The sequence below is a fragment of the Ooceraea biroi genome, chromosome 10 (assembly GCF_003672135.1).
Source record: "Ooceraea biroi isolate clonal line C1 chromosome 10, Obir_v5.4, whole genome shotgun sequence".
NCBI lineage: Eukaryota > Metazoa > Arthropoda > Insecta > Hymenoptera > Formicidae > Ooceraea > Ooceraea biroi.
The window spans coordinates 13,817,771-13,830,467 of NC_039515.1; the positions used below are offsets into that span (position 1 = coordinate 13,817,771).

The following is a 12,697-nucleotide window of genomic DNA, read 5'->3' on the forward strand; positions in this document are numbered from 1 at the left end:
AGCTGAATGTCGCAACGATCGGTAGTCTGCCTCCAACGAGGGAGATAAAGGGCTCATGGGCGCTTTTCTTATCGCTCTTTGTTCGCTGGTACATGACCCACCTCCTCATACTTCTTATCCGCTTCCTCCGCGATCAGTTTAGCCTGTGCTAGCTGCTGCTCCAACAAGGATACTCGGTCGTCCTCCATATTGGTGCGGTTTTCGAGGGCCTTGCGTATCCTAGCGATCGATTGTTCGTCGATTTTTAGAAACAATTTAATCGCCATTGAAAGAATGATCGTAGTAGCTTCGAACGAAATGATTTGCTCCTTCGTCAAGCGTAATTGAGAAAAACACCGATACAAATACGGAGAGTTTTATTTTTCTAGTTTCTTTGTAGTTTTCGCCTTATTTTCTGTTATTTTTTATTTATTGTTAATTTTTATTATTACGTTTGCGCGTCGATCAATTTTATTAGATCGAGATGGTAATACGTGCGTTTCTTGTGACATATTTATGTGATAATTTATCGCACAAATGGAAAAAAAAAAACTAGAAACGAGATACATCCAACAGTTTTTCTTTCTTGTACCTGAGAAGGCGTACACCGTAGCAAAAAGTGCGGAGCGCGCACGCGTCACTCGTTATCACGACGATAAGTGAGCATGGCGTTATTTTAAGCATTTACGTACTGCCGCTATGTTATCATGATCGGCGATTAGGCCTTTGAAATTACTGATGTGCCTATTGACTACCTTTTGGTATTCCACACGTTTTACGAGTCTTGTATTATACAATATTATATTTGTTACCGCAAATAGCTCGATTTAAGAAAACTACATTTCGCGATAAATTTTCTTCATTAACTAAATTTTCTACTAGTTTTATTATATTTATATTTTTTCTTTATTATTATTATTAACTAAATTAACCGAAATTCAAGCAATAAATAATCCGCATAAAACACGCAAAGATTATTTTTGATCATGAAGTAACATCAGGAAACGTCTTGTGTAATGAAAAGCACATTATCGTTGTGACGGATATGACATGTGCGTTATCGCAAATAGTGGCCAGGATGTGGCGTTTAATATCCGTAAATGGAGAGGCTTTGGAGAAATCTTCATGTAAAAGAATGAATATATCGCGAAGAGTACTCTTCTTTACTTATACGTCCGTTTTCTTTCGATTAAACGCAGTTTCTGATCTGCGACGGTTTATGACGGTTCTACTTTTGTGGGATGATTAAGCGTCTACTTTTGCACACGTATCTATTATGAAAATAAGGGAACGGATTTGGTATAACGATCGCAGAACCATGAATTTGTGCGTTTATCATAATTATATACGTAACCGGGATATTAAAGAGCGATTATCCACTTTGAATCTACGTTCTGCAAGATATTAGTCATGCATTAGTGCAAGACTGAAACGTTCTGCATCTACAGTTGTATAATTCTACAGTTCCGAGATTTATAATTATGCCATGGAAACGCGAGTCAAGGGAATTTCCATTCTTTCAATGTAAGGCGATACAATATTCGTCATTGTAAGAAATAATATTTTAAGAAAAAACTGTTGAAGAGTTATTAAGTCTATATTAATATTTATATAAAATATGTTTCTAACAAAAGTGGCATAAATTACAGGTAATAACGTTTGAGATATTCTGATTTTTACAGATTAGCTAATGTGGATAAAATGATTGAATTCTAACAAAATGTTTTCATGTTTTAATATATTGAAATACGTTAATATATTGCATATAAATGCTCTATAAAAGTACAGTGCTGTTCTGATTCTGATAAACTAATAAAATAAACTGGAAATAGTAAAATATTTTATAATCAACAAAATAGTTAATTTACACCACTTTTGTACGGTATTTTATTTGTGATCATTTTTCCATTCCGACATAAACTTATTGTATCGGAATGATGAAGAGTATACATTTTGTAAAAATCACGCTTTCCGTAAATGTTTCAGCTAAGGATTAAGTAACAATGTCGATCATCAGCGACTAACCGACGACAAACAGATCAATAAATTATATCAACATCTAATCTAATCGTACAATATATGATATCTATGTCACTCTTAATCATTCTCGAGATAAGAGGCCAAACAACAATGCAACAATGAGCAACGTTCCAGTAATATAAAATACTTGTATTATTATAAATTGCGTCAATCATGAAGTACGCGTTGAAATAAAATATTTATTTTTGTGTTCTATTAATAAACTAATAATAATGTAACTGCTCATTGTAGCTAATGTATAAAACGATCACTGGCACTGTTTCTTCTGCCTATACAGAGACGGATGCTTACCGTTCGCTCTCATCGGCAGCTTGCGATGCCTCTGCCAATTTGGCAGTGGCAGTGGCAAGACGCTCCTCAGATCTCTCGAGGTCCTCCTCCAGCAATTGGATACGACGGTTCAAGCGGCAACTTCGGACTCGGCCTGCAACGCAAGAAAGAATTCACATAAGCTAAGAGCGTTGAAAGCTTACAATTATTTCTAATATTCTAAATATTCTCATTTATCTAATAAAATTATGTTTAAATTATTAAACGAGTAACGCAAGTTTTTGAATGCATAATAGAAGAGACACGGTAGTCTGCTAGGTTCGGAACAATCAAAGTGGCTTGACAACGCAACACAAGATGAATGGCTGACCCGATACATTCAACGATCTACCGGCACGACAATGTAATTAGGCGCACGTCGATGCCAGTTTAGGAACGATCCGAATCCCAATCTGATGCCGTAACGTGCTGAGCGTGATCAAAGCTAGTCGTAACAAAGCGCTCAGCTGGAGATCGTTGAGATCTGTGCATGCATATCAATGACCCGAAGGTGGCCCCGCGTGTTGCATTAAGAAGTTCAATCGAGCGGATCATCATTGAGATTCCGACGAAACTTCGTCTGTAGACACAAGCCGCCTCAGCGCCCGTCGAACGGTACATCGGAGTCTCGCGATTAACGTCATGGAATGCAGATCGGTTTTCCATGTAACCGAGAATGTTTGTAAAACGTTTGTTAATAAAAGACATTCTTTAATCAGATTTTTCTTCATTCTCTTAGCCCTAGCTTCCTATACAGGGGTGTCTGAAACTCCAAGTAAAATAAAGTAATTCATAAAACATTGAAATTTTTAAATTAAAAGAAAATTATTTTTCAATGTAACCTTTTTCACAAGCGAATATTTTACAACTACTTTCTTTTCAAATTGCATAGGCACATTCCTTGATGTGTGGCGTATCGATGGAAAAGAGTGACTTAAAATCAGTTGATTTTTTCTTATATTTTTAACTAAATGTTCGACGTGGGGTAGCCTGTATCCCAGTGGGGGAAGCCCGGAAAAATTGACAATGTGGGAAGCTAGAGTTAAAATAGTTATAAAATAGTTATGGAAAATCGAGTAAACTGTACAGACAACTTCCGCAGGTGACAGATGATCAGTTTTGGTCGCGAGTATTTCCGGAGACACAAATTTCTCTCCGTTGGCAGAATCAAACGGAGCGTATAATTTTCACGGATGCAAATCGCTCAATGGTCGATCACACCGTGTATCCGCACACGCTATTCGAGGCCCTTGTCCCCGTTGGCTGCACCTGTTTACGATTGTGCGTCTAATAAGTGGCCCTAATTCATTCCGCGCGTCCAGGGAACGCGTCCTTTTACAACGTTACGTTATTAACCGTACGTGTACTTTGTATTCATGGATTTCGGCGCACCTACGTACATTTTATGGGGGTGATGTCAGCGGAGGGACCAACGGGAGCGGTTACGTAAGCAGTTTAAACGTAAATACGTGTTGCGAGCGGCGCTACTCGGTTACGCTCTCGACATTGTCAATCATCGCAATCATCGCAACTTCCAATTTTTCTATTAAGCGAGATAAAAAAATTTGACGACATTCACATGGCCAGAGCAGCTGTTGACGAGCGCGAAAGGCGTGCATGGTTGTATCACGAAATAAGTTTCTTCGAAACGAATTTCTTTGTTGATAGTTTAGCTCATCGTAATAACAATTACCTTATGAAACCGCGGCGTACACTACTCGCAAAGTTACGAAAAAAATGCTTTTGTATTCCAGCGAATTCGATATATCGATTGCTACCGTTCAACTTCCGCCACGAGTTTAACGCGCGAGTTCAGCGATCGTAAAACCTGGCTCGGCGTCGCTCTCACCGGCGCGCGGCGCGGCGTACGCACGCAGTTCCACGCTCGATCGTGCGTGCACGCAACGTTACGCACGCTTTTGTGCTGCGTTACCTTACCGGCGTGATGCGAGCTTTGCGTTCGGAGGAAACCGGCACGCCCACTCGCACTTGTTCACCGAGCGAACAGGTCATCGCAGTGATCATGCCCGCGGCAACGCTGATAAGTGTGCCAAACTTCCGCCTCGCATCCGACCCTTTCCCATAGCAATTTGATCCTTCTATCCCCAACTGGATCGGCATCGAGCGCGATCGGAATTATTAACGTGGCGAGTCTTTAAATTGCACGATAATCGCGAGGCCAAACTTGATCGCTCGCCGCCTGCGAAAGCTAAGAAAATTGTCTTTTCCGCAACTAATCCTGAAAGTGAACATTGCGAGACAAGTCCGGGTAAGAGTTTGTCTTTGGTTTTCCAATAAATTTTATTGGAGTTATGCTTGTCTTTTCCGGGGCGTGTGCAATCAAAGTGACTCCTCGAGCTCGAAGGAATCGCGTAACATTTCTCTAGCGTTCAGGACACCGGCCAAACGACTGACATTCATTCGTAAATAAATTCACCCAGGCCAGGCATATCGAAGGAAAGACGTCGACGTGCTCTGTTATGTAAACTTCTCGACACGACTCGATACTCGCTGCCATTCTGGATCTGCGAGCGGTATCGCCTTCGCATCGCGTCGATGCGCGAGCAAATCAATAAAACTCGCGTTATCGCGCCTTCCCATCCCGTCTGGCCGGCGATAAAAACCCGCGTAACTGAATCAATTGATGACGAGCGATACGGCGCGCATCATCATCGCGCTCTGCTAGAATTCAAGAAAAAAGAAAAAAAAAGGAAAAATTACGACGGCACGCGAGGGTGCACTTCGTCGCGCAGTGACAAAAGCTCATTAGTGCGGCCTCAGCAAGTCTGCCCGCTGGCCTTTAAAATGCATCCCGCCGCATTAACGAGCGCACTCCGTCCCGAGTGCACGTTGCATTTTTGCGATGGCTTTTTCACCGCCATGCCGGAAAATGGACCCTCGCTTCGTGCGTTACGTAATATCGTTTAGGGGCCGTGAAGCTTCACAGTCTAGCTCGGAAATTTAATTGCAAGAGTCACTGGATTCATCAGGTCAATTACTGTATTACTTAGGTATATTACGTTAACTTAATGTAGCTCCAAAAAATAATCGTGGTTAAAAAAATAATAACCAAATCGTACGAGTTACATTATAGATCGAACCGATGCGATAGATGTTCAATACGCAGAAAAAAAAAATGTCAAATCAAAACTTATATAAAATTAAGATGTTCATTGCTCGGTACATACGCAACAATAATCTATAATATTCTTAGAAGGATTTAATAATCTTAAATTTCAATTTTTATATTTATAGTCTTATTTCAATATTATAATTGCCACCTCAAGAATACAATATAATTATAACATTATAATCTTTGATTTGATGTGAAATGTTATTTTCTATCTAACATTGTTTCCTTTTTATAGAAGAAAATTATTTTTAAATAATAGGAATATATTGTTCTTGCTTGAACTATAATAAAATGGCTTTATTCAAGCAAGTTTTCTTCGTTTAATATAATTACGCAATATAATTTTAATATAATTAATGCAGTATAATTTTATTTCAAGATTACCACGTTGAAACTAAAGATATTTTCAAAACAAGAATATTCTTTTTTTCTGTGTATGAAAGTGGAAAAATACATTTTCTTTAATGTTAACGTAACGTTGATGCGATGCATTGAACAAGGAATAGATTGAAAGGTGAGATCATGTTAACTTGTTATTATTGCGCGTATGCATGTCTGATTACATGCGTTATGCATATTAAATAATATGCGTAAAGAGCCAATTATAATCTGCCACGTTCAATGATATAGTAAACAATCCATAGACTTGAGTTAAGTTTTCAATTAGGATACGGAAGCCTGTCATTTCGTGCGACAGGATATTGAAACGGTCGACGGGCTTCTTTCGATACGGTCTAACGGCGGAATAAATGTATCCACATTCTACACGACACGCACGATATACCTATGTGGCGTTCTATGCGAGATTTTCTTTCGAAACACAAACCTGAATAATATTTCAACCTGAAGTAAATGTGAAATGCAATTAATGGGAAAGGTATAATGAATACCTCTGTATTATCTCTTTTAAATTAACGTTAAGTGTCTGTAAAATTTTTTATATCAATTAGTGGCGGACAAGATCAATACATTTAGTTCTGTAAGAGGCGAAAAATAACTAGGAGACTGCCTTAGATTTGAACTCGAACTCTCCGGGATCCCTGGTTCACACGCCTAGGTCTTAGGCTGTACGGCCAATACCCCTACTGTTGTGATCAACTTGTTTTCATTCCGATCCTCTATACGACCTGTCAGTCTCGACTATCTTTCCAGATCTTACAGCTCGGCCAGCCTGACATTACATTCGTCCCGAATGTCTCCAAATCGTCGGTTCACTCCACTTGAGTCCCTCCCAACCTCCATTTTTGGTTCACTCTTCGGAGTCCCTCCCAACATCCATTTTTGGTTCACTCTTCCGAGTCCCTCCCAACCTCCATGTTGGTTCACTCCTCTGAGTCCTTCCCAATCTCCATGTTGGTTCACTCCTCTGAGTCTTTCCCAATCTCCATGTTGGTTCACTCCTCTGAGTCCGTCCCGACCTCCATGTTCAGGCTTCACTACCGGCCAGCTGCTTCTCAACTCCCTCCTCTCCGAGGGGTAGCGGATGAATCTCAACTGTCTTCGAGGGGTAGCAGATTTTATCCCACTTCTGAATTGTAAGAGGCGAAAAATAACTAGGAGACTGCCTTAGATTTGAACTCGAACTCTCCGGGATCCCTGGTTCACACGCCTAGGTCTTAGGCTGTACGGCCAATACCCCTACTGTTGTGATCAACTTGTTTTCATTCCGATCCTCTATACGACCTGTCAGTCTCGACTATCTTTCCAGATCTTACAGTTCCTTCACGAATATAAAACCATGGTAATTGATAAATGTTATTAGTGTGTGAAACGATGAAATATTCTCAACTGATAGTCTAAATGATACTTCCCCAGAGAAAACTACCTTGTCTCGTTATAGAAAATATCTAAATAGTGTTGAAATTAAATAACGGTATTTCTACGTCTTCGTGCGAGACACACGCGTCTACGCATTTCGAGCGTTTCAGAAATTCCGAAAATGAATGATCATCACTTTGGAACGCTCTTCCTTTCACTCTCATTCCGCATGGATCGCACGTGTCTTAATATTTCACAAGTTTGGCTCGGCAGGTCGCACTACTTGTTGTCGAGGGCAATTTTGCGGATCAGCCGATCGTGACTTTGACACTCGGCGACCGTGTTCGCGCACCTTGGCGAGGCACGCACGTTGTGCCGCTGCTTGCGAGCAAAAAAGAAGCGCGAATCGGCCAAGATTGTGGTGTAAATCCGTTAAATCGAGGCTGATGAACGCTCACCGGGAGGCTCCGGCTCCGGCTCGGCTCGGCTCGGCTCGCTTGTGCACGCTGCGCCACGTAGCCGAGTGCTTTACGAGTGCTGGCAAAGTGACTCAATATGCTGTAACTCCCAAGTCCTCCCCATAATGATGTCATCTCGTCGTGAAAAACTCTCGACGCATTGGGAACGGTAATATCGATGGCACGGTAATCTCGTGCATCGTTCAATTTTACAGTTTAAAATATCTGAAAAAAAAGTTGCGCGGATAAGGGAATATCTTAATGCCCACGAGCTGAATTTTCATGTTCGCGTAAAGAGAATGCCGCGAAAAATATGTACGAGGAACTTCCTGAAATAGATAGCAGGCTGTACAACTAACGATTGTTGTACTGCAAATACAGCAGTCCCACAGTAACAGAGGCTAACGGATCGCGACGTAACGGAGCCCGTAATCCTGTTAATTTCGAATCACTGTCTAAAGATTTAGTGCTCAATTACATTATGTACACTTGAATGCACTTTAACTCGTAGTTAGTTAATTTTATAATAAACAGATAAATGATACGTTTCAAATTCTATCTCGCAATGCTCGCGACGAATGAATCATGAGCTATACGAAGGTATCAATCATAGTAGCTCGAGAAGCAAAGGTCTCGCAGAAAATGTGATATAATTATATGCAGTTTAGCAGACGTTTAGATAATAGTTTTTTTACGCGGTTACTTGATGATTAAATTATAGCCGCGACGCGCGTGCAGCCTCAGGAAAATACGAATCGCGCGTTCACCTTTCTCTCTCGCACGTTCATTGAGAACGCGTTAAACTCGAACCTAAGAAACGAATTATTAATGCGTGCGCAGCAGAACAGAGTTAATGGAATTCAAATAGAATTCATGCGCAGAGATGCGCGGAGTTTCTTTGGAATGTGCGGCAACTTTGTTTACCAGCCGCCTCGTCGGCGTGCTTATCTGTTATCACGTAGTTTCGCTCGGTTCGGTGCGATTGCTCCGTGCAACAACCGTGCCAAAAAGTAAAACTTCTGAGAAGAATGTTATCGGAGGTCTATTAATAATTACTACAAGAGTGAGCGCAGTGAGTGAAACCAACTCTGGATCGCCGAGGCGACTCTCGATCGTCGTGCACCGTGATAACGCGAATCTCACGCGGACTGATAAGGTGCACCGAGCTTAAGGGGGTATTCTAGTGTAGCATGTCAGAAAAATCGAATTTTTTTGGCATATTTTGCAAGTATATGGTATGGAAAATATGTCTGCGAGAAGATTTAGCCCGATTCGCAAAATTAACAAAGTAATAGCACCTAATAGAAAATAACCTCTGGCGCGCGCTCGGCGGTTGGACCGCGCGGCACACAACAGAGCATTGTGTTAGTATTTTAGGTAGGATCGGAAGATCGTTATTCTTTGAAGGTCGTACATTTGAATTGGAGCCTTTGTATAGTACAGGTTATATGGTACAATGAATCTCTAAATTCATTGATTTGGACTTTTGCTCCAAAACATCTCCATGCTGGCGTGAAAGTTGTTGAAATAGCAACATTCTTGGCAGTTATAATTTTCAATAAAGGATTTATGCCAATTTTCAAACTTATGAACGTGATGGGAGTTAGTATTGGTCAGCAAGCGTGATGTACGCAAACTCCCGGAACGAAGCTCGCATCACCCGCTCGGAGCGGTGCTCCACTAACTTCTCTCGAGATCAGAGAATGAATCGCAGGGAAGAGAGATCAGCTCTGCAGGACTTCTACGAACAAGAGGAATGTCCCCTGTATGGCCCTGGACTAGCCGATTGATCGTAAGTAACATTATCTCTATGTAATCAGTATGAAAAACTTTAAACGTGTTTTTCTCGAAACCATGTTTTTCAAATTGTTCCCATGATATCTCAAAAACCAGTTAATCAATGACTCAGGCTTTTGCACACATCTTCAGTATATGTGTGGCTATAGCCCCTACCACAATCAAGTCGAAATATTGTTTTTTGGAATTTCTACAGCCCTTCAATGGTGAAAAAAATGGCACAAATCGAAACTTAATTTTCTCAATGAAGTCATGTTTTAAATTTTCAACATTTTTTTTCATTCTGGTACCTGCTATAGCCACACTCATACTAATTAAGAATCTCTTTGGTTTTTTTGTTTCAGATGAGCAGAACAGCTGAAATCATGGGAACCATGGACCAACTTTTGTTTTCATGTTCTTATTTAATATCATGTGCAGCCGCTTATTTATAGTTATTGTCTACTACAAAAATTTGAAACATACACCAAATATGTATGAATAAGCAGGGAAAACCCTGCCTCAAAAAACCTTATACTTTTTTCCAAAAAAAATTCACCAAAATAGCATACAAATTCCGCTTTTACACTAGAATACCCCTTAAGAAGGCCGGCATTTTTCCATTGGAAAATTGAAGTTTTTTATTAAAAATATATATAACCTATATATGTTCCGTAGAGTCTCCAAGCTTGTTCGGCGCCAATATAATGGCGTTGCCAGCCCTCTAAAAGTTAAGATCAATCAAATCTCGGATGAGTGTAGGTAAGAAATATAATGTAAACCGAGTCCTTTCTTGGCGAAAGCTGAAATAAAATTTGATAGACTGATCAATGAGAATTAATCTTGTCGTTGCAAAGAGAAGCAACCTTCAGTGAAACGAATTCAGAGTTTTAAAGACGTATGAACGTTTTAAAGAAAGATAAAATATCTCCCAATGAAACGATATCTCATTGCAAAAATTCGTATGTGATAGAAGCTATCTAATTTATTAATAACAACGAGATGATACATAATATTTTAATCAAACTATCAGTCATTTTGTTATCAATAATCTTGTGCCATCTTTCGGGATAGTTTGATCTCGCTGATCGATCACTCGACTCATACCTCGCGGCAATTCATTCACGTGACCCTTGTGTGACCTTACGAACTTTTGAGCAAGCGCCCAACAATAAACCTACAACGTCGCCGTCTCGCGAGGCGAGGAAGATCTCCACGCGCGCAATAAAATAACGGGCGTCCAGATGGGCCCCGGGGACCGTTCGCACGGATATCCGTTCCCTCGCTCGGTCAGGTCGACTGTGACGAGCGGCTCGGCCGACGGTGATCGATTCCGTCGCGCCGCGCGATCGCCAGGCCGCTCCGGCTGGCTTGCAGTTGCATTTGCAATCGCACACGCAGGATTCCCCGCGTCCTCCGAGGGAAGGGTGAGCGCTCGCGAGCCGGTCCTCGCCGGTGTACGAAGAATGTCTCGAGTCGGCGTGCGCTCTCGAGATTCTCCTCCTCCCCGCCCCTAACCCGCCCGCGCTAGGCGGCTTGACGATGACGACGACGACGACGTGCCCGACACTCGGCGATCGATGCCACGCTCGTCGCCGACGCCGGCGTCCCGCACTTGCCCGCGTTCCTGCTAGCTGAAGGGCGAATTTGAGAACGCGAACGGGGATCGCAAGCGTGGGCGGAAATCGCGACGAACGCCCTCGGAGGGGTTGCGCGCGTCGATCACCTCCGGAGTATCAACGTCCGGATCGAATATTCGACGATCGCCGAAACCGAAACCGATTGCCGACGTTCGCGATATTGCCAGGGGGGACCGCGAGCGGGCGATGAGAGAGAGGGAGAACGGCGGAGAGCGAGAGAGAGAGAAAGAGGCCCGCCTACGAGGAAGCTTCTCCGACGGGCGTTCGCGAAGCGAAGAGGACACGTCGAGAGCGGCGTGAAATCGCGGTTCACTCACTTCCTCGCGGCGCATCACTTCACCTGCAGCCGCCTCTGGTACTCCTCGCACTCGTCCTTGTACTTTTCCATCTCCTCCTTCGTCTGCCGCATCTTCTTCTTGAGCACGTCGAGGAGGGTGCCCTGCACTTGCGCCGACATGCTGCTGGCCAGGCTGGAGGACCCCGCGCGATACTTGGCGTGTGTGTCACGTTCTCACGGAGAGTCGCCGGCGAATCGGGCCTCGCGAGGAGAACACCACCGACGTTCGCGGACGGCGAGCGAGCCGGCCTCTGCTGGACGTACGTGCTCGACCGACCGATCTTTCCGCTGGGAAAGACGCTCGAGTTCGCGCGTAACTGCCCGGCGAGGTACGCGAGGACGCGACTCTGTCGTCTGTGCGTGCGACGGGTGCGGGAACGACCGGCGCGCGTGCAAGACAGAGGAAGAGAGGACTTCGTAGGAGCACCCGGAGAGCCGTCGTGCACTGGCGACCACTGGCTGCCGCTGCTGGTTGCGGCCGCCGCTGTTGACTGGAGCGCAAGATGGCCGCGACGGTCGCGGCGCGCGTGCGCGCCGCGTCCTTCCGCGCGTCAAGTAGTCCCTGCGGCGGCCCTTGCCGAGCTCGAACTTTTCCCTCTCGCCCGTCGCGTCGCCACGCACCGGCAGCCACCGCGGGAGCGGCGACGGCAGCAACGAGACGAACGACCACGCCTGCACGAAGCGCGAACCGCAGGCACCGCGTCGCCGGTGCCCGTCGCGACGCCGCACGAATTGCGCGCGCGCCCGAGTATCGCTACGCGATCGACGTGTCGCCGCGCGCAAAGCCCCGGAAATACCGCGCCCAACCGTTCGAATCGCCGGCCGACAATTCGAACATCGTGTCGAACGGCCGTTTCACTGCCTCTCGGGCCTCTTGGGTCTCACATTTTTTATTCGATGTCTAGCGGTGCTCCGAACGGTCACACGAGGACACGCGGAGCGATAACTATGATTAATTAGGAATAATTCTGCGATCGGTTATTTTACGTGGAGTCTTTAATACGTTGCTCGGCCATTGTATAACCTCGTTCTGTGAAAATAAGATGATTCCGAATTTATACAGATGTGCGCACGTACGATGACTATACGTGAAAAAATTGTAAAATGTTATTGCCTCGTTATATATTTTTAAATAATTATGCGATACAACATGCGACTTTGTAGATTGGCTTCTTCGGAATAATAATAATAATATATTATTCTATATTTTATAAATTTATAAATCATATTTGTTATATAAATTTCTATATTGGCAATTATTTGCGAT

The 12,697-nt window shown here is 43.4% G+C and overlaps 1 pseudogene; it reads right to left on the reverse strand.

Moving 5' to 3' along the window:
• Window positions 1–6: 6 nt before the first annotated feature.
• LOC113562739 lies at window positions 7–11,710 on the reverse strand (annotated as a pseudogene).
• Between the last annotated feature and the right edge of the window lie 987 nt (window positions 11,711–12,697).